General features: G+C 37.5%; 1 protein-coding gene and 1 pseudogene across 2 annotated transcripts in view; one reads left to right on the forward strand and one right to left on the reverse strand.

Annotated features, from left to right (window-relative positions):
• The window catches only part of CDKL5 (cyclin dependent kinase like 5), a 190,631-nt gene that overhangs the window by 28,606 nt on the left and 139,983 nt on the right, over positions 1-22,042 (forward strand). The window lies entirely within an intron of this gene.
• LOC114906456 lies at positions 500-1,851 on the reverse strand (annotated as a pseudogene).

Raw genomic sequence — 22,042 nt, forward strand, 5'->3', positions numbered from 1 at the left:
CTTTTAATGCATAGTATTATATCCATGCTGCCATGTCACAAAAAATAGGCTTGCCAAGGCAGGTGAGGTGTACGAATGCTCAAGCCTCACAGAACTTCAGTCAAGTGCAACTATAAATAATACTGAATAAAGTTTACCATCTCACCAGTGGATAATACTTTCAAGGCATTCAGTTAGCTTAACCCTTTGTAGTGTTCTAAGCTATTCACATTGACAATCACATTCATTGTAGTGCTTGCTGCAAGGGAGGCATAACCAGTTGTTTTGGCTAAAATATGGGAAGGCATTCCTTGGGTTCTACATAAAAGTAGCAGTATTAAACAGTCTAATGGCAATCTCTTGATAGTCTGCTTACATGAATGATATTTCCTTCATTCATTGTGTTGGAAGGACCCAGTGGGAAGAGGAAGGAAAGAAAACAAAACCTAATACTATTCCAATTGACTGAGCTGGAGAAATGGAAGCTCCCTTAAGATCCAGATGGCACTTGACTGTCATTTTATAAGTGTTTTCCTTCAAGTGAAACTACTACCTTGCCTTCCAATTTCTGTCCAAGTGTTGAACGGTCCCTTATATCATCCAAGCCATTTACTTGCTACTCATGTTTAATACCTGTAAATTTCTTTTTAATGGCATCTTTAGAGCTAGCATAAATCATCTTGCTTTTTAAAGGTGCACTTTCAGGAGCCCAAGATCTGCTTTGCTTCCTCTACAATTATTTGTCTTTTGTCATCGCTTAAACAGAAGAGAACTGCTTTCTTTGTTTTTTTGATCTCCTCTTGTGTAGAAGATTTCCTTACGCGGCTCGGCCTCCGGCGGTGTGGCACTGCGAGAAGGAGGGGTGGCCGCTCCCCAACTATATTTTAAGACGAAAAAGGTGAAACGTTGTGTCTTTTATTAGAATAACAAGGTTATTCTGGTGTCTTATAAGAACCAATTAATATTGGACATAAAATGGTCTCATACATAGGCCAATAGCAAGTTCCAGAATTCTCTTTTTAAATAGGCAGCTAGCTACCAGTGAATTTCTTAAGCGACAAGCAGAGATGTGGAATACAGTTTGCTCATTTCTTAGTTTTGTGAAAAAGGTTTTTTTATTGACAGAATATACCATATTCTATAGTATGATTTTTTTTTTTTACTTAAAATATTATGGCCACTTTTCTGTATCACTAAATATAGTTAAATAATTTTAGTAGTGGTATGATTTTCCATTTATATGATGTGATATCGTTTACTTTATCAGTCCTACATTGACTAATGTTAGGTGGTTTTTTGTTGTTGATTATTATGAATAGCACTGCAGTATACAACCTTTGCAGTATCCATCTTTGTCCATTTGTCTGATGGTCTCCTTAGCATAAATCTCTAGAAGTAGGATGGATTTTTGAATCAAATGGTACTCATACATTTAAAATTTTGATACCTATTGCCAGATTACTTTCCAGAAACCTTTATATTCCTACCTACTGTGAATGTGAGTTCACATTTTCCCCAGAAAGAGCACTAGATATTTGTCAGTTACTTTAATCATTACCAGCCTGATAGGTTAGAAGAGATTTCTCTCTTTTCTTTTTTACTTAATTGATGACTAATGAGATTGAACAGGCTTTCATCGATTTATTAAGACAGTTGTATTTCTTTTGTGAAAGGTCGGTTTATATCTGTTCTTTTTCTGTTTTCTCTTTGAGTTTTTATGTTATACTGATTTGTAAGATGCTAGTACAGTTCTGGGACCAATTCCACTTCTGATCATCAACTAGGATTCTGCATCTAATTCCTGTGTGTGTGTGTGTGTGTGTGTGTGTGTGTGTGTGTGTGTGTGTCCCATACCACCACACAATCCTCCATGTCAGCTGGGTGTCCTACAATTCAACTCAATTTTGACACTCTCTGGAGATAGCATCAGATCCCACAAGTTAAGGGCTCAGTCCTAAAGGACTGCCCCCCTTTTCAGATGCCAATCACATGTCCAGGTGGTCACCTGGGCTTCTGACTGGCTGGCTGCAGATTGGAGGTTCTAATGACCCCCTCCTTGTGTTAGATTAATTTCTTAGAGCGGCTCACAGAAACATTTTACTTCCTATATTAGCAGTTTATTATAAAAGGATATAATTCAGAAACCCGCCTAATGGAAGAGATGCATAGGGCAAGGGAGAAGGGAGGGGACGTGGAGCTTCCATGCCCTCTCTGAGACTGCCACTCTGACCAAATCTCCACATATTCACCAACCCGGAAGCTTCCGAACCCTGTCCCTTTGAGTTTTTATGGGGTCTTCATTACGTAGTCATGATTGATTACATCATTGGCCATTGATGATTGAACTCATTCTCCAGCCCCTCTCCCCTCCCCAGAGGTAGGGTGGCAGCAGGACTGAAAGTTCCAACCCTCTGATCATGTGGTTGGCTCCACTGGCAAGCCACCTCCACCTTTAGGTTACCTAGGGGCTTTCTAAGTCACCTCATTACCATAACAAAAGACACCTTTGTTGATTTCATCCCTTAGGAAATTCCAAGAGTTTTAGGAGTGCTGTGCCAGAAACTGTGGAACAAAGACCAAGTATGTATTTCTTATTCTTGTCACAGTACCACACTAACATATTAAGGGTATTCAACTTTTGGCTCTTTTTTTATTATTATTTTGTATATTAAGAGGTGTACGTATTCATTGACTTTTTTCTTTTAATTTTTTTAATTAAAAAAATTGAGGTATAATTGATTTACAATATTATATTAGTTTCAGGTGTACAACATACAGTGATTCAAAAATTTTATAGGTTATATCCATTTATAGTTATTATAAAATATTGGCTATATTCCCTGTGCTGTACAATATATCCTTGTTGCTTATTTTATACATAGTTGTTCATGCCTCTTAATTCCCTACCCCTATCTTGCCCCTTCCCCTTCCTTCTTCCTACTGGTAACTTCTAATTTGTTCTCTATATCTGTGAGGCTGTTTCTTTTTTGTTATACTCACTAGTTTGTTTTATTTTTCTTTTAGATTCCACATATAAGTGATAACATATAGTATTTGTCTTGCTCTTATTTCAGTAAGCATAATACTCTCCAGGTCCATCTGTGTTGTTGCAAATGGTAAAATTTCCATCCACAAAACAAAAAGACAACCTACTGAATGGGAGAAAATATTTGCAAATGATATTACCAATAAGAGATTAATATCAACAATATATAAACAGCTCATATAACTCAATATCAAAGAAAACCCAAGCACTCTGATTAAAAAATGGGCAGAAGACCTGAATAGACATTTTTCCAAAGAAGACATAGAGATGGTCAAAAAGCACATGAAAAGATGCTTATCGTCGCTAATCATCAGAGAAATGCAAATCGAAACCACAATGAGATATCACCTCACACCTGTCAGAATGGCTATCATCAAAAAGACCACAAATAACAAAAAAACTAAAACAAAAGTAACAAAAAACCTAAAAATAGAACTACCATATGATCCGGCAATTCCACTCCTGGGTTTAAGTCCAAAGAAAATGAAAACACTAATTCAAAAAGATACATGTACCTCAATGTTCATAACAGCATTATTTACAGTAGCCAAGATGGAAGCAACCTAAGTGTCCATTAACAGATGAATGGATAAAGATGTGATACACACACACACACACACACACACACACACACAGAGGAATATTACTCAGCCATAAAAAAGAAAGAAATTTTGCCATTTGCAGTCCATTGACTTTTTAAACTATTTTATAGTGAAGCATGTTAAACACTTACGGTATACAAGACATCAGTGAATTGTCACAAAGCCAACACTTACGTAACCCAGGTGAACACGTAAACACTGACCCCACCCCCACCCCCAGCCAAAGTTAGTAGTGTATCAAGGGCTGGGAGAAATGGGTGTGTTCTGCCCCAGGTTCAGACAATCTACAGTGCATTTTCTATACAGAATTTAAAATCAATGTAACTACTGACTAAAAGTTGGTCTGCTTTTTATTATCACCATGCATTGACCATTTAAAAAAATGTGTGTGTGTGTAACATCTGTTTTACTCTGTGTCTAGTTTATCTGTCCTTATTGGTTGGTGCTTGTTGTACGCCCAAAGAGATATTCTCCTACATTATCTTTTAGGAGCTTTATTGTTTTGACTTTTTTTTTTTGCGGTGCGCGGGCCTCTCACTGTTGTGGCCTCTCCCGTTGCGGAACACAGGCTCCAGACACTCAGGCTCAGCGGCCATGGCTCACGGGCCTGGCCTAGCCGCTCCGCGGCATGTGGGATCTTCCCGGACCCAGGCACGAACCCGTGTCCCCTGCATCGGCAGGCGGACTCTCAACCACTGCGCCACCAGGGAAGCCCTATTGTTTTGACTTTTACATTGAGATCTATAATCCATCTGAAATTAATGTTGTGTATGGTATGAGTTAGAGGTCAATTTTAATTTTGTTTTCCTTTATGCATATCCAAATGTCTCAGCACCATTTATTGCAAAGATCAAACTTTCCTCACTGGTCTGCAGTGACAACATTAGTGTACAAAAAGCATCCATTTCATGTATAATATCTCTGTGCTTTCTGTTCTTTCCTTTCATCTCTTTGTCTTATACATTGTCTTAATGACTGTGCTTCATAATAAGTCCTGATATCTGGAGAGAAAGTCTTTTTGTTATTCTTCGAGGTGTCTTGTTTTCCTTGGCCATTTGCATTTCTTTATACATTTTGAACCAGCCTACAAATTTCCATTTAAAAACTTGTTAGGATTGCTTGGGATTCTACTGGATCTCTAGATCAATTTGGATAGAATTGACGTCTTTACAATGTTAAATCTCAAGAACATGGACCATCCCTTCACTTATTAGGTGTCCTTTAATTTTTAAAAATACTGTTTTCTTTAGCTTTCTATGTAGAGGTTTACCACTTTTCTTTCTGTTTTGATAGGAATTTGATATTTTTTGATGGTATTGTAAATGGTATTAAAAATTCATTTTCTAACTTTATTGCTGGTATATAGAAATACAGTTGATTTCTAGATATTATCTTTTATATCCCTCAGCTTTGATAAACTGATTTTTTTCTGATAGTTTATAGCTTATTTTGGATTTTCTATATGTACTGTCTGAATAATAGTTTTTTCCCTTCATTCCCAGTTGTCATACTTTTGTCCAGCTTTCTACTTGTTTGCAGTGGAACGGTTTGCCTGAATTACGCAGGCAGCATTATTGGAAGCAGAAATTTTTCTTAAATAAAAAATTCAAACTGTATTCCATTCTTATTTTTGAATTGCCTTTGAATTTAAACCCAAATCTCTGGGTACTTCAACAGCCATGAAGCCCAGAGAAAGGTAATAGTATCTTTTGAGACATCATTAATATTCCTAAAGGCTATATAAACAGATCTTATAAAAATCTTTATTTAATCTTTAAACCTTTAAAATTTAGTTTTAGTGGTGAGAACTCTTAATGCGTATCCCAAGGAGTTATGTATGAAAGCTTATCAGTAGTTTCAATAATTCCTGAAAGTAGTGGAGTCACTAGTGAAGCCACAGCGTACCTCTCATGTGCTGTCTTAAGCATCATTCCTAGAAGCCACCCACCCGAGGTAGCCCAGGGAGCTCTCCACTTTGCAGAGGGCATTGGCTTGCCAGGATAATGCCATGTGGTGCCAATAGAGACGAATTGCAGGAAGAACTCTTGGAACTGCGTGGGGAGGGAAGTGGCATATGAGTGTCATTGTGGGGAAGTGTCAGATAGTGTTTCATGGAGGAAAATTCCAAGTTGACTAGTAACTTGGTGGGTTGCAGCTGAGGGATCAGAGTCTTGTTGCAGCTTGTCTTCTGGCAATGTCATGCACGCCTCTCTGATCTGGAGGAGTCTGTGGGCTACTGTCAGTGAGGTAGTCAACAGATGCTGAGGAGTCTCAGGAAAAAGTGATTGCAGCTTAAAACAGACAACCTCCGCACGCTTCTCTCCACAGGGGAGTCTGTGCCATCCTGGTTGTGGAATTTCAATGGTAGCAAAATGGAGCTGTGGTGATGGACCAGCAAGAGGCAATTATGACAAGCAAGGGCTCTATTGACTATTTTGGGAATTATAGGAATGGGAAAACAGAAGCTGCAGCTGTAATTACTGTCGGGGAATGAAATCCTCACCACCACCACCACCCCTTTCACAACACTTTACGCTTGATGGGTGTTCAGTTAATGTGGTATGTGTGCAAATTGTCATTAGACTTTAGAAAACTTTTAGAAACTGTTGCAAGTGATGATTCAAATGTGCTCATTAAAAATACAGTGTCTTTAACCAATCTAGCAGGTTAAATAATTTTATTATTCCTCTAGATTACAATTTTTAAAAGATCAAGTTTAGAGGAAAATCTTGTTCTAATTTTGGAGCATGATATATTTGAATTCAATTTGCAGTTTTCTATCTTAAAAAAATAGCTGTAATTATAAACAGCAAATGGATGGGGTGTGAGACTGATTTAAGTTAAAAAAAATGTGACCTTAATAATTCAGAATGCTCCGTATTCTTTTCAAAATGTATTAACACTGTAAGTAAAATTTATCTTTATAGTAAATGTTTTAGGATTCTGTAGAAAGCCACATAGAGTAAAATGCTACTTATTTCTTTTCCCAGTGGTGTTTTACTGAGTCATTTTATTAGTTGTATGTGCCTTTCTTGAGTTGGAAATGTATACAGGATTTCCTGTATAAAGAAATCCTTTCCACCCAAAATATAAATTCTATACCATTTTGTGTGTAGAAGCCCAACGGTGGGCCGTAAGTAAACACAAATGCTAGCTTTTACAGTTTTTAATGTGTTTTTATAGAATAACACTATCTTGTAAAATAGTCTGTTTCTCAGAGTTTTTCTAAATGGAATAATTTTAAACACTCCTTAAGGATCTTCCTTTCAAATAAATTATGAGGTGGCTCCTTTTGTAAAACAAAGGTTCATTTATTAGCATGAATAATATTTCCTGATCTTTCCCTCTCCACTCCATGCATATTTTAGCTACTTATAAAGCTGGGTTTTCATATATAGTAATTCTTCTCAGTCACAGGGAGCACTTTAGAGGTCGGTACCTGAATCTAGTATTTAATTATAGTTCTTACTTATGGCAGTATGTCTTCTCAATTGTGAGTTGTTTTTATGCCCTTGAATGTGGTAGGCTAAGTATAGGATATCTTAATGTCATAGTTGATAGAAATAGAAATAGTTGATAATTTATAAAAGCTGTATAAAAATGTATGTTAGGCTATTAAGGTTAAGTTCCAAATAGAGCTTGGGGAATCTTTAGAAAACGTGACTTTAAAAAATATATGTATTGTTAAATCAGACTTACTAGTATCTAGTTCAGGCCTTGAGTGCTTAGTATATATTTGTTTCTTTTTGGGGGGAAGATGTTTCTAGTGACTACTTGATAAGTTTTGTATTTTTATAATTTTATAATTAGAATTCATGGGCCCAATTCACAGAAGACTTCTTAAAAATAATTAATTTTTAGTCCATTTGTCTCTTCTCTTAGCAAGTCCCCAGATGACAAATTGATTAAAACAACACTTAAATAAACTGAAACATTAACACTTATTAAAACAACTTGGAATAAACAAATACTATAATTTGGATTATTTAATATGTATTTTTATGTGCTATATCTAGGAAAATAAAGATGAAAGTAATTGAGCAGTCTTTTTTAGGAATCACTTGATAGAAAGCAGAGAACATTTCCCACTTACAGAAGTAAATGGATGAAGTGTACCTGGTTATCTCAGGAAAAATTCAGCTTAGTATTAACAGGGAAATGGCTTTCAGTCATTCAGTCCATTCTGTCAGTACTGCTGGATTACAAATTAATTGCTGAATTTTGAGTATATTGCTCAGGATTCAGTATGAGAAATTGAACCACTGTGAGTGTTATTGAATAAGGGATTTATTATAGTACTCAGACTGTATACGGATTGTAGGAGTTGCTGGGAATGTGAAAGTCAGGAAGCAGAAGGATCAGAAAAATAGTCACTAATAGAGCCTCCTGAATTACTGGTACAGGCGTGTAAGTCAGAACTTACTGGGAAAATTTTAAGAAGCAAGTGTATACAGACATCAAAGTGAGAATGCAAAGAGGATGATCCTGGAGAGGTCTGTGGAAGGCTGTTGCCTCTGTGTAGCTATTGCTTCTGTGGGTACAAAGCCCAGAGTCAGCCATCTCTTGTTGGGTCTTAGGCCACTGTTGATCAGGTGAAGAAGAGCTGGACACAGAGGGGATAAGAGGAGAGTTGAGGACAAGCTGAAACCTGCCCCAGGCACCTCTGCATTTATTCTCACCATGTCTTATCATAAAGACCTTCTAAGAGTTTGGCCGTCTCTAACTTGGTGTACTATACAGGGAAGGAAATTCTGGGAAACACAGTTCCCAGGTGGACCAAGTTCACAATAGAATGATCCAGTGCATTGTGCTTCCCATTTTGGGCTGCTCTTTCAGGTTCATCTCATCAGTAGATGATGAGGATGTTATAATACTTTGAGCCTCAAGATTTCCATTTCCTTATGGTATTTACTGAGGAACTGTTCATATGCTATTATCACTTGAGGATTTAAAATGCTGTACTTTGAATAACTTTTCTTTTTTTGCTTATTAACACTGTGGCCTTTTCCTAATGTATTTTATTATAATTTCTCTGTACCTTATTTACTGATTTTTGTCTTTGTTATTAAAGTTATACAATCCCAATAAATGAATTACAGGTCAGAAAATATTCAAACTTTGGAGAGGAAAACGGGTACAAAATTTATTTTTTAAAAATATTTATTTATCTTTGGCTGCATCGGGTCTTAGTTGCGGCATGCGGGATCTTTCGTTGTGGCGGCGCGTCTGCTCTTTGTTGTGGCACGCGGGCTCCAGAGCATGTGGGCTCTGTAGTTGCTGCTTGCGGGCTCTCTAGTTGAGGCGCGTGGGCTTAGTTGCCCCATGGCATGTGGGATCTTAGCTCCCTGACCAGGGATCGAACCCGTGTCCCCTGCATTGGAAGGTGGATTCTTAACCACTGGACCACCAGGGAAGTTCCTTATTTATTTATTTCAAAATTTAAATATGAATAACTACATACTCTTTGGTGGATTTGGAATTAAAAATAACCGAGTATGCCATAAGACTTTCTGCTGACTTTCTGAAATGTTCATACTCCATTCTAGTAATGGTGAATAAAAGGAGATGACCTTTTGCAAGAGATTTTAATTTGAGAATGTCTAGGCTCTTTGAAATACAGAGCCTCAAAAATTTGTCAGCTAGGTTGATACATTCAGCCAGCAAAATTAAGTGGTCTGCTGTTCTCAGACTCCCACTATATCCTTTGTGCTCCAGGTCTGCTTTCTGTCTCTGCAGTGCATGTGTAACACTTTCTAGTTGATTTTTTTTTAATGGATGATCTGACAGGGTAGGGGAGTAAGGACATGATGAAAGATAGAAAGTGCTGAAAATCGTTTTCATTTATCTCCTTCCTACAGTTCATAATGGGGTGGGGGTTCATTTGTCTATTTCCCATTTAATTTTCCTTTTTTTCTTCTCTAGAGTTGGAGAATCTCTTCTAATTTCTTTTAAGAACATTCACTGCTAACGACTGAAGTATTCTGGAGAGTTAGATGTACCTCTCAGACATAGTTTTAGAATATTTTATAATTGTATAACTTAGAAATTAATTTAAAAATTAATTTTTATTGCAGTATAGTTGATTTACAATGTTGTGTTAGTTTCTGCTCTACAGCAAAGTGAATCAGTCATACATGTACACATATCCACTCTTAGATTCTTTTCCCATGTAGGCCATTACAGAGTATTGAGTACAGTTCCCTGTGCTATACAGTAGGTCCTTATTAGTTATCTGTTTTATATAGAGTAGTGTGTATGTGTCAATCCCCGTCTTCCAGTTTATCCCTTCCCCTAGTTCTAAATAATAATCTTCACTTGCCTCCATCATGTTTTCTTTACTCTTTGATAGTAATTAATTGATAACACTTTTTTTGGAGTTTAGATTCAGTAACTCACCTCTTCTCTCTGTATTTTATCTTTTGAAAATGAAGCCTCATTTTATTTTCCATAGCTCAGGAAGAATACTTCCCATTTGTAGTCCTCTAACTGTACTTTGTGTGTGTCTTGTTTCTGTGGTTTCTTTCATGAAATCTTATAGGGCTAAAGGTAATTGAAGTGCCTTTGCTTTCCTCCACATCAAATAAATGCTTTACAAATATACCTCAGCTATTCTGCTTATAGATGGCTCTTTGATTTGTCAGTTCTTGTTTTTTGTCTTGGTACAACAGAAGATGATTTATTTTATAAAGTAAGTTGAAGGTTTCTTTGCTTACAAGACTCTGTAAATTATCAGTAATGTTGATAGTGCAATGAAATTTTAGAAGTGGTTCTAGATTTAGCATGGTTCTAAATTGTTTAGGCTGAGTAGAAAATTTTCCAATGATATTGTTTCAACTTAATAAAATAACAGTGCTTTGCAGGTAATTTAATTGTCATCAGAACTGGCAAGACTAAAATATTGCCTGCTTTAAAAATGTTTTATTTACTTTAATAAAAATATTGCTCTTAAAATGCTAATGACATTTCATGAATCTATTATTCCTTATGGGTCTTGACATAAATTACTTGTCTCATTTGGGGAATTTCTTTAAGCACAGGCTCATAACTGAGATGATAAGTCCCGCTTTCTTGAGATATTAGCCTTCTTATTTCTGTCATCTATTGTGTTAAATTAATCTTATTATTTAATTACTAATAATAGTTGTTTTTTTTATTACATGGCTACTGTGCATCAGAGGCTCTACTTACATAACCTTGAATCCTCACCTATAAGTAGGTAGTATCAGTCCCTCTTAGTGAATGAGAAAAGAGACTTAAAGAGGTTAAATAACTTGCTCATGGTCACATAATTAATAAAGGTTGACACCCAGATGTGTTAGTATTCTCAGAAGAATAGACAGAAAGGTCCAGGTAGAGGAAGGGTTTGTGCCAACAAGCAGTACACTCTGCCTGATTGTTCATCATCTTAATTAGTCTTGGATTATTGAAATAACGTTATTTCATCTTCTAAGAAGGACATATTAAAGTGTATAAACTAAAAGAAAATTCACTTTTGATTTTAAAAATTATTAGGATATGTTAGCTTATGTTAACAGTCATGCATATGTTTGCATTATTCAAAATAGATAATAAACAATTTTTAAAAATATTTATTTATTTATTTATGGCTGTGTTGGGTCTTCGTTGCTGTGTGCAAGCTTTCTCTAGTTGCGGGGAGCAGGGGCTACTCTTCATTGCGGTGCACAGGCTTCTCACTGCGGTGGCTTCTCTTGTTGTGGCTCACAGGCTCTAGGCGTGCAGGCTCAGTAGCTGTGGCGCACGGGCTTAGTTGCTGCAGGCATGTGGGGTCTTCCTGGACCAGGGATCGAACCCGTGTCCCCTGCATTGGCAGGCAGATTCTTAACCACTGCGCCACCAGGGAAGCCCCAATAAACAATATTTAAATTCAGGATGTGCATGGGTTTCTTTAAAATATTGAATCCTGTGTCTATGATTAAGTAAAGTGGGAGTTATTTCAAGGAAAATGATGATACCACACTGAAGAGCAGGCACCATGGTAACCAGGAAGTTGTCTAGTTTTCCCACCTACTCTGTCGTGAATGGAGAGAGGGCCCTTCAGTCAGGCTAGAGCAGAGCTCCTCCTCAGAAGCTGGTTAGGAGACTTTGATATAAGCTTTGTTTCCTCAATCCTATAATGAATGGGTATGGTTTATTCTAGCTTTAAGATTCTCTGATTCCCTGAAGAAGAAGATGGTAGTTTGTATTTCAGAGGGCTTTAGGTATCATATGTATGGAATTAAAAACACAAGTAATTAAGTTAGTACTATGGAACTGTAAAGCACAATGTACTGTGGCTAATCCACATACAGATAGTAATTGACAGTAATATTGTTTACAAGTTAATTCTCTATCAGTTACTGTTATAAATATGCATAGTCAATTCTTAATTATTTAAGAATTGTTAGAGTGGTTTATCCCTGTATCTTTCTTTTAGAAATGTGGATCATTATTCTCTCTCAGTTGATATGCAGAATAGAGTTGAAATACTGGTACAGGATATAGTGGAGATATGGTATCTAGTTTCCAGGAAATTATGTTTTATCTAAGGGAAATAGATATGTATGCAAACAATAAATGTTTAAATAAGTATGTAATGAATGTCATGTAAGTGCTGTATGTAAGAATTTATAGACTGGCTTTTTGAATTTTTATCATGGGAATCTGTTAATCTTAACTAAAAAAGAACGCAGAGTTTATAGAGAATAACTTCTAGCTAGGCTGAACAGAGAGGAAGTTATAATTTACTTGATTTTTAAAAAAATGATGGCTAATATTTCAGTTGGCAAAGACTGGGGGCAGGGGTGGGGAAATGATTGGAACAAAGGCATAGAAATGGGAAAGTGAAAAGGCATGTTCTAGGTGTTGATTAGTAGGTGTAGTTGCTTTGGAGCCAAGGATTCTTATAGTGGAAGAGTGGGTGATTGTCAAAAATTATAGTTAAATTCACAGGAAAGCAATTGCTAAAGGTTATAGTTAATTTCAGATTAAGTAACATGACTGCTATGAGCCTAAATTTTCCCCTCTGTAAAATAAGGTCAGATGAGATGATCCCTAACCTACTTAATAGGTGTTCAGTAGGTATTTGTTGAATGAATAAGTGAGTGAGCAAATGAATGAATGAGTGAAAGAGATGTCTTTAGCCATTTTCCTTGACATCATTGCCTTAGAAATTTGGAATTTTGGTAGGCAGTAGGAAATTAACAATTTTTGCTAGTAAAATGATATAACAACTTTAGTCTAAAAAGAATAATTCATGGTCTTTTCCTATAAATAATGGTTACGTGTTTTAAAATTTGTTTCTTTCTGTAGGAGTCAGTGGATTCCTGTCTGGACTATGAATTGTCAGGGCATTTTTGTTTTAAAATAAAGTTTCTTTCTTTTTTTTTCTTTCAAATTCATTATTTATTTATTTTTTGGCTGCGCCTCCGGCATGCGGGATCTTAGTTCCCCTATGAGGGATAGAACCTGGGCCCTCTGCATTGGGAGCAAGGAGTCTTAACCACTGGACCACCAGGGAAGTCCCTGTCAGGGCGCTTTTAACACTTAAAATATTGAGTCTTAAACTTATTAAGTATTTTTGTATAAAAATATTTTAAAACTGAATGTAAGAGTTTAGAAACTTTTATAGCAATTTAACATTTTTACTGTATTTTACAATATAATTTACATGGGATTAAAAAAAAAAACTAGACTATTATTCTAAATAGTTTGAGAATCTTTGGTCCGAATGATTCCAAAGTTTTTGGCTTTGGGTAGATGAAATGCCATGATTACATGAACTCACCTCTTTCCAAGGCATCTTTTCTAAGGATTCTAAAAGGATGTGATTATAATGTATTCATCTGAGAAGTGACTTCATAATGGAGCCTGAGAATACCCATAGAGCAGGTTATATTCTTGATGAAGCTGCCTTAAGCTGGAAACTAAGTTAAATCTTGAGATTCTTATATTCTCAATTTGTATGACTTATATTCCTTACTGTTGATCTGAAGTTCAACTTTGTATTCATTCAGCTATCCATGATATCTCTGCATTTTGCAGTATAAAACTTCCCATAATAAATGACAATTAAATGACCCCATAATTGTCAATCATGTAATATTGTTTTCCATATGCTCCTCTGTATTCCCAGTTTCAGTTATGCCCAGTAGTCAAGGCAGAAAGTTTATAATCATCTAGACTTCTCCATTTCTCATTCATCAACTATTTTTAAATTGGCACTGTGTCTTTTGAGTACACCTCCTAAAAACCTCAAATCTATCCACCTTTCTCTCCTCACTGCTGCTTTAGTTGAGATTTTCATCATTTACTGCCTGGCCTCCATCAATCAGTAGCTTTCTGATTAGTGTCTCTGCCCTAACCCTCTTCCTGCCTCCATGGTGATTTTTCTGAAACATAATACTGATAGGTACTCATCTAAAAGGCTGCTCTTGATTTACTGTTGTCTATGGCAGTAGCCTTCAAATGTCTTGTGCAGCAGTTGAAAACTTTCTTAAAATATAGGGGAACATACCTGTTGCATGGCATACAAGGCCTTTAATGATTTAGTCCCTGCCTCGTTCCTGTCATTCCTGGACCTGTGCCCTAGATTTCAGAGAAGCTGAATGACTTGGGTTCTACAAACACTCCTTGTGTTTTGGTTTCTTTTTTTTTTTGGCCTATTTTAGCAAGAACTTTTCCTCGAATGCCTTTACCCTTTTGTCTGTCTCATATTCTGTTCTTGTCTCAAGATGTCACCTGAACCTCCTGAGTGATGAGTGTCTTTTGTATGCTAATGGATGACTTCTGGCAGAGGCCCCTAGATGACACCAGGATGTGGCCTGGTCACCAGAAGGACTAGCCATGATTAGAAGGTTAGAACTTTTAGCCCCCTTGTCCTATCCCCTACCTCTGGGGAGAAGAGGGGGCCAGAGATTGAGTTCAGTTACCAGTGGCCAGTGATTCAATCTGTCATGCCTATGTACTAAAACCTCCATGAAAACCCCTAAACAACAGGCTTTGGGGAGCTTCTGAGTTGGTGAACACATTGAAGTGCTGGGAGGTGCTGGGAAGGTGATATACCCTAGGAGGTCATGGAAGCTTTGCTTCTCTTCCCTCCACCCCCTGTAACTTGCCCTTTGCATCTCTTCGATTTGGCTGTTCCTGAGTTGTATCCTTTATAATAAACCAGTAATGGTAAGTAAAGCATTTTCTTGAGTTCTGTGAGTCATTCTAGGGAATTATCAAACCTGAGGAAGGGTTTGTGGGAACCCCCAAATTTTTTAGCCGAGTCAGATTGAATCAGTCATGCCTATGTACTAAAACCTCCATGAAAACCCCCCAGGTGCCCTGGGGACCTGGGACTTGTGACTGGCATCTAAAGTGAGGGAAGTCTGTGGGACTGAGCCCTTAAACCTGTGGAGTCTGATGTTAACTCTGGGTAGTTAGATTGTAGGACGCCCAGGTGTTAGAGATTCGATGTTGGAAAAGATGCCACATATTTGGTGTCAGGGTGACTTAACCTCAGTTTACAAATGGAAACAAACCAAAGCTTCAAGAGACTGCTCTATTAAGTTAGTATGTGGGAGACAGCTATAGCTTAAAAGTCCTCTTAACCATATCTTCTTTTGTTTTATTTTATTTTATTTTTTTTTTTTTTGCGGTACGCGGGCCTCTCACTGTTGTGGCCTCTCCCGCTGTGGAGCACAGGCTCCGGACGCGCAGGCTCAGCGGCCATGGCTCACGGGCCCAGCCGCTCTGCGGCATGTGGGATCTTCCTGGACCGGGGCGTGAACCCGTGTCCCCTGCATCAGCAGGCAGACTCTCAACCACTGTGCCACCAGGAAAGCCCCTGTTTTGTTTTGTTTTATTTTTAATTGTAATTTCCTTGAGGGAAAGAACCTATCTTTCTTTCCTTTTAACATATTAAATTTTTATTATTTATTAGTTATGTGTTCAAATCTCTTGTACTTAATTGAATGCTTTCATCAATTAATGGCCTTGATAAAATTGCTTGTAATTTTGACTGTTCTTTGTTTGGTCAAAGTAGTGTTACTTATCCTTCTAAAGTTAGCAGGACATACAGCTGGGGAAGTACAAGATCTTTAGCTTGATTTTTTTTTTTTTTTTTGAGTTCCTTCTGTATTTTAAATAGGACACAAATATCTCTGTAAATAAAAATAACTTCCTCCCAACGCATTTGGAAAATATCCCAGACTTCTTTTTCATGCCTTGCAAAGTTGCTGCTGTCTTGTTACTATTTGTTCTTTCTCTTTGAAATAAGTGACCCTCCCAGGAATAGCTTAATCACCAGATGTTTGGCCAGCAGTATTCCACTTATTCTGGTTTTGTAGTTTTTCTGAAATAGGCTGAAAGGTAATCACTCCATTCCTTCCCTTGTTCTAAAACGATTTTACTCAATTGCTCTTGAAACTTACCTTGGTAGGTGATTTGGAACTGAAATGAAAAGAGAGAAGGTAAGCTATATATATTTTATACTGGTCCTTTATTAACTGACATTTATTAATTGAGAATTTTGACACTCATTTTCAGTTTGAGAGGTTCTGAGTGTTTAGAAATGAAACTGTGGGACTTCTAACAGAGGATCCTTATTTTTTAACTGAGGAAATGAAAGTTGTCAAGGTCAACCATAAAGCTGATACTTTGCCTTGGTGAGAGAAACCCAGGATTTAGTGTCTTTCTGATGTAATTTTCAGTCTACCACGAATCCGGAAACTTGGTAACATCAGTTTGTGACAGCATTAACATTGTTTAGCCTGGAAGCAGCCTTTGTGAATTTTCCAGATTATTTGACAGTGTTTGAAATCACTTGATGTCTTCAGGACCAGTAAACTCTACCATGTAATTTTTTAAAAATTAATTAATTAATTAATTTTTGGCTGTGTTGGGTCTTCATTGCTGCGCACGGGATTTCTCTAGTTGTGGCGAGCAGGGGCTACTCTTTGTTGTGGTGAGCGGGCTTCTTGCAGTGGCTTCTCTTGTTGCGGAGCACGGGCTCTAGGCACGCGGGCTTCAGTAGTTGTGGCACGCTGGCTCAGTAGTTGTGGTTCGCAGCCTCTAGAGCGCAGGCTCAGTAGTTGTGGTGCACAGGCCTAGTTGCTCCATGGCATGTGCGATCTTCCCAGACCAGGGCTCGAACCCGTGTCCCCTGCATTGGCAGGTGGATTCTTAACCACTGTGCCACCAGGGAAGTCCCTCTACTGTGTACTTTTATCTTTTTCAATTAGTAGATTTTTCAAACTTCCAAAAAACAGCAATAAACCTCCTTTTTCAAATATATATAGAATCAGTGTACAAAACAGATATAAGTGGTATTTAGTTAGAATACAATCTTAAGTTTAGTTTTGATTTATTGGAAAATAAATCATCGAGAAAATTCAAATTTGTGAAATGCTATATTAGAGTGTTTCACTTCCATTTCTAACTTAAAATAACTGGATGGATGTACCATAATTCATTTAATCAGGCCCCTCTTGATATTTAGGTTGTTTCCATTCTTTTGCATTTACACACAATGCTGCAGTGAATAGCATATGCTTATCGTGTGTGTGTGTGTGTGTGTGTGTGTGTGTGTGTGTGAGAGTGTGAGTGAGTGTTTCCTGAGGATAAATTCCTAGGAATGTAATTGCTGTATCATTAGAATATGTTTGTTTTTAGTTTTGAAAGGTATCAAATTGGCCTCTAAAAAGTTGTATCTATCTATCTATCTATATACATTCCTACCAGCAATATATGAGCAAGCTTAACTCCCTCATGCTCTCATCAACATGGTACGTTAGTTTTGGTTTTTGCTAATCTGAAAAATTGTATCTCAGTATAGTTTTAATCTTCAGTTTTTATTATATGTAAAGTTGAGTAACCTTTTATATGTTTAAGAGCCATTTGTGTTTCCTCTTCTGTGAACTATTTGTTCATATCACTTTGCCCATTTTAAAAATTGGGTTTCTTACCCCTCTTATCAAGCAATAGGAACATTTTATGTTTTAGGGTTCTTTCTTTTTGTGATGTAAGTTGCAGATTCTCTTACTCATTTTTAAATTTCTCTTTTTCCTTTGGTTTTGCCTTTTTCATTGTTAAGGATATGTAAACTCAAACTTAACATGCCTAAAATGGAATCCTGAATTTCTTCCCTTCCCTTAATCTGCTCCTTTTCTAGTTTTCCTTGCATCAAGAAGCAGCAACCTACTCATAGCCCAAGCCCCAAACCAAGAAGTTATCTTTGATTTCTGTTTCCCTCACTTCCCATCTCTAATCCATCCCCAGCTGTATTGGCTTCCCCTCCAAATATATCTTAAATCTTTCCATTTCTCTTCATGTGTACCAATTTAGTCCATCCCGCCCTTATCCTTTCACCTGGGTGGTTGCAGTGGCTTCCTAGTTGTTAAACCCCCAAATTGATAGCTCCCCTTCCAGGCACAGAGCCGTTCTCTACTATGTAGCTTGTGTGATCTTTTCAAAATGCAAATCATCTGATTGTCATACCACCCCCTGAACCCATCTCCCATTCTTGTTCAAAACCCTGTAGTGGTTCCCTCTGTCTCATGATAAAGATAAAACTACTTAAACAACTTGCTGTTTTTCCAGCCTCACCTTGTACTGGGTTATTAACCACCCAACCCTTGCCACCTTTGAGTTTGTTGTGTTGGCCATGTTCCCTCCTGACCTGGGACTTTTGCATAAATAATTTTCTCCTGGTGCATCCCTCCTCGTCTGTAAGTTTATGTCTAATTGTCCTACAGATCTCAGCCCACTGAAAGCTTTCTCTGGAAAAGCCAACCCTCCCTAATTAGGTGGCAAACCTCTGTACAAGCCCTTGTAGAGCCTTATATCTCTTTTTCATAGCACTTACATTTGCAGTTTTACACTTATTGTGTGATCCTTTGATAAACTCCGTGAGGTAAGGGGTTTTGTGTCTTTCCTTTACCGATATATTCCCGGTGACTGTCATAGTGCCTGGCATATAGTTAACTCTCAAGACATATTTATGGAATGATTGCTTACTTTTAAGTTCTCAGGTGTGGAGTTTAAAGAATGTACTGGTTTACCCTTTCTGAAAAAAATGTGACTGCATTTGCTTTAGGCCAGTCTTTGTTCTCATCTTTTCCCTATGGCTTTCCCAAGACCACTGAGGAGATTCAGCAATCTCATCTCCAAAGTCTTAAAGCATTTCAGGTATGAAATGTATCTAGGCCAATGGTCTTGAATTCATTTGAAGCATGTAGGTGTTCTTCAGCAGTCTTGGCCTTCAGTTCCTTCTCTTTTTTTCCATCTGAAAGTCAGTGTTTTGTTTTTTGTTTGGTTGGTGGCGTTTTTTGTTTGTTTTTGTTTTTTGGGAGTAGAGGACAATAACTTAGACCACATTTTCTGATCCACATCAACCCAGCAAAATCTAGGTGGTTCCCAGCTTCTGTAAGTTTGTTCTAAATTCAGTTATTTAGAATTTGGAGATCAGAACAAATTATCCCATAGAAACCATGATAAAATTGATAAATTTTCATGCAAGTGCTTTGAAAACCTTTTACACCAATAGTGTATCTTAAATAGTACAGTGTTAGTGTGAACTCTGAATTTCTCTGATCCCAGTTTAGTTCTCTTTTTCTCTCTGAGCCGTGAGGCCCTCAGATACTCAGGAAGGGCTGGGAGTTTAGTAGGGTTGGCAGTGCTAGGAGAAATATCAGGTAACTGGGTAAGAGATACATTGACTGGATTTCCTACCTTGTGGAAGGATTCTAAGAGTAAAGGGTGTGGAGGCAACCTACATGATTCACAGTTTGAAATTTTTAAAAATTTATTTATTTATTTATTTAATTGGAGTATAGTTGCTTTACACTGCTGTGTCAGTTTCTGCTTTACAGCAAAGTGAATCAGCCATATGTATACATATATCCCCTCTGTTTTGGATTTCCTTCCCATTTAGGTCACCACAGAACAATGAGTAGAGTTCCCTGAGCTATACAGTAGGTTCTCATTAGTTATCTATTTTACGTATAGCAGTGTGTATATGTCAATCTCAATCTCCCAATTCATCCTGCTCCCCCTTCCCCCTTGGTATCCCTACGTTTGTTCATAGTTTGAAATTTTTATGCTATTAAACTGTGTGCATTTTACTCATGATACTCAAATATCAGTTTGATTTAATGGAAACTGAATTATAGAGAATGGATTGATGAATCAAATTACTCTTCGCTATTGGGGGAATAAAGCAAAATGAAGATCCTGTTAAATACGTCAGGTGGTCCCATGAAGGAAGAAAACTAAATAGGAGTGAGAAGTGCATTATCTCCTCACTTAGAGTCAACATGGAGAATTCTCTGCAAGAGAGTAGGATGTTGTTTTCATAAGGCTGTGCTTTCCACAGAAATGATTTCTTTCTGTACATGGATCACAAGTTTTAAGATGCTTTCAAACCATTCGAACTCTCTTATTATAGCAGAAGTTTTGTCATGTACCAAATTCATTCCTATCCAATTTCAGCGACAAAATGGCTCTTTCATTTGTATGTATAAAAACAATGCCAGAAACAAAAACAAAACTTATGATTCAACTGATTTTGTACTTTCTTTGGGAAGAAGAAAAGAACCGTTGAGATGAAGATTATAATTTCAACAACAGAGGAAACATTCAAGGCTCAGGCAGCTCTTAAATTCAATACTAATAATCTATGAAATAAATTATAAGCCTTACATATCTGTCAGTTCTTGTAGGTACCTGCTTGCCAATGCAGAGACAAGATTGCTTAATTCTAGGTGTCTTTTAGTGCAAGACAAGTCCACTTTAAAAAGCATTCTGTTGTTTGTTTACAAAGTTAATGGTTAGTAATCGGAAACTTAAACGATTTTTGAGAGATTCTTACAATCTTTTTGTTGGAAGGGACCTTAGAGGACATCTAATTTAGTACACAACTCTTTAATACCACGGCCAGGCCAGACTGCTTCCAGCGGGCTCTTCCTGCCCGCTGCAGGTCTCCTATTGTGCTGTGCTTCGGATTACAGATCTTTTCTGTTCCTTGTATTTATCAGGCTCTCTAAGACTCTGTACTGCCTTGAACGCTCTTCTCACATCCCTGTTCCCATGGCTGGCTTCTTTACATTAAACAGATTTCGATCAAATTTTACCTCCTCAGACTACCTTTCCCAGACTACCTTATCTACTTACCCCGCCTTTTCAGTCCCCAAAACTCTCTATCATAAGACTGTTTTCTTTCCTTCATAATAATTGTCACTGTCTGGAATGATCGTGTTTGTCTGTTTATTGTCTGTCTCCCCTTATTGGCTCCATGAGAGCAGGGGCTCTGTCTGTGTTGTTCATTGCTGTATCCCGAAGCATCTGTGGTGGGCTGGCCCACTGTAGGATCTGAAAGATATTTATAGAATGAATGAGTAACCATTGATGGTTCATCATTGTCCAAATCACTACTGAGCTGACATCTGTCTCCTTTTCACTTCTACCACTGATCTTAGGTATTCCCCCTGAAATAACCCAAATCACCTGCTCTACTCCCTCTTTTTCAAAGAGTCTTCACACATTGGGATGCCAGTCATCTCTCATTGAGGCCTATTTTGCCCAGTTTCCTCACCAGCTCCTCCTCTGGTATGGTTTTGGAGTGTGGTCATCATCCAGGTTATCCATCACTGGGAGTTTTTGGTTTTGTTGTTGATACCCAGCACTAGACACACGGCAATATGTGGAGTCTGGAGAGAGATAGGTAAACTTTTTTGGTTAATATGATATTGAAATGCTTTATCTTTGATAAAAATTATCTTTTGCCTCCATATAAATGACCACGGAACTATTTATGTATGATGTCATTATCAGAATTACTCTCTGACTTCTTAAAAACTTGTTTTATTGTGGAATATAACAACATAGAAATATGTAAAACAGATTTACACTTTAATGAATGTCTATCTAACTTTCACTCAAGTCAAGAAATAGAACATTACCAGTGCCCCAGAAAGCCCTCCTTTGTATCTCTTATCAATCTCAACTTCTCCCTAGAGATAATTAATATCCTCATTTTTATTTTAATTAATTATTTATTTTTAAAAAATAAATTTATTTATTTACTTTTATTTTTGGCTGCGTTGGGTCTTTGTTGCTGTGCGCGGGCCTTCTCTAGTTGCAGCGAGTGGGGGCTACTCTTCGTTGCGGTCAGCGGGCTTCTCATTGCGGTGGCTTCTCTTGTTGTGGAGCATGGCCTGTAGGTGTGCAGGCTCAGTAGTTGTGGCATGTGGGCTCTAGAGCGCAGGCTCAGTAGTTGTGGTGCACGGGCTTAGCTGCTCCACGGCATGTGGGATCTTCCCGGACCAGGGCTCGAACCCGTGTCCCCTGCATTGGCAGGAGTATTCTTAACCACTGGGCCACCAGGGAAGTCCAAATATCCTCATTTTTAAAAGAAACAGTTCCTTGGTCACTT

The sequence above is a fragment of the Monodon monoceros genome, unplaced genomic scaffold (genome assembly GCF_005190385.1).
Source record: "Monodon monoceros isolate NGI ecotype Baffin Bay Population unplaced genomic scaffold, NGI_Narwhal_1 Super_Scaffold_22, whole genome shotgun sequence".
NCBI lineage: Eukaryota > Metazoa > Chordata > Mammalia > Artiodactyla > Monodontidae > Monodon > Monodon monoceros.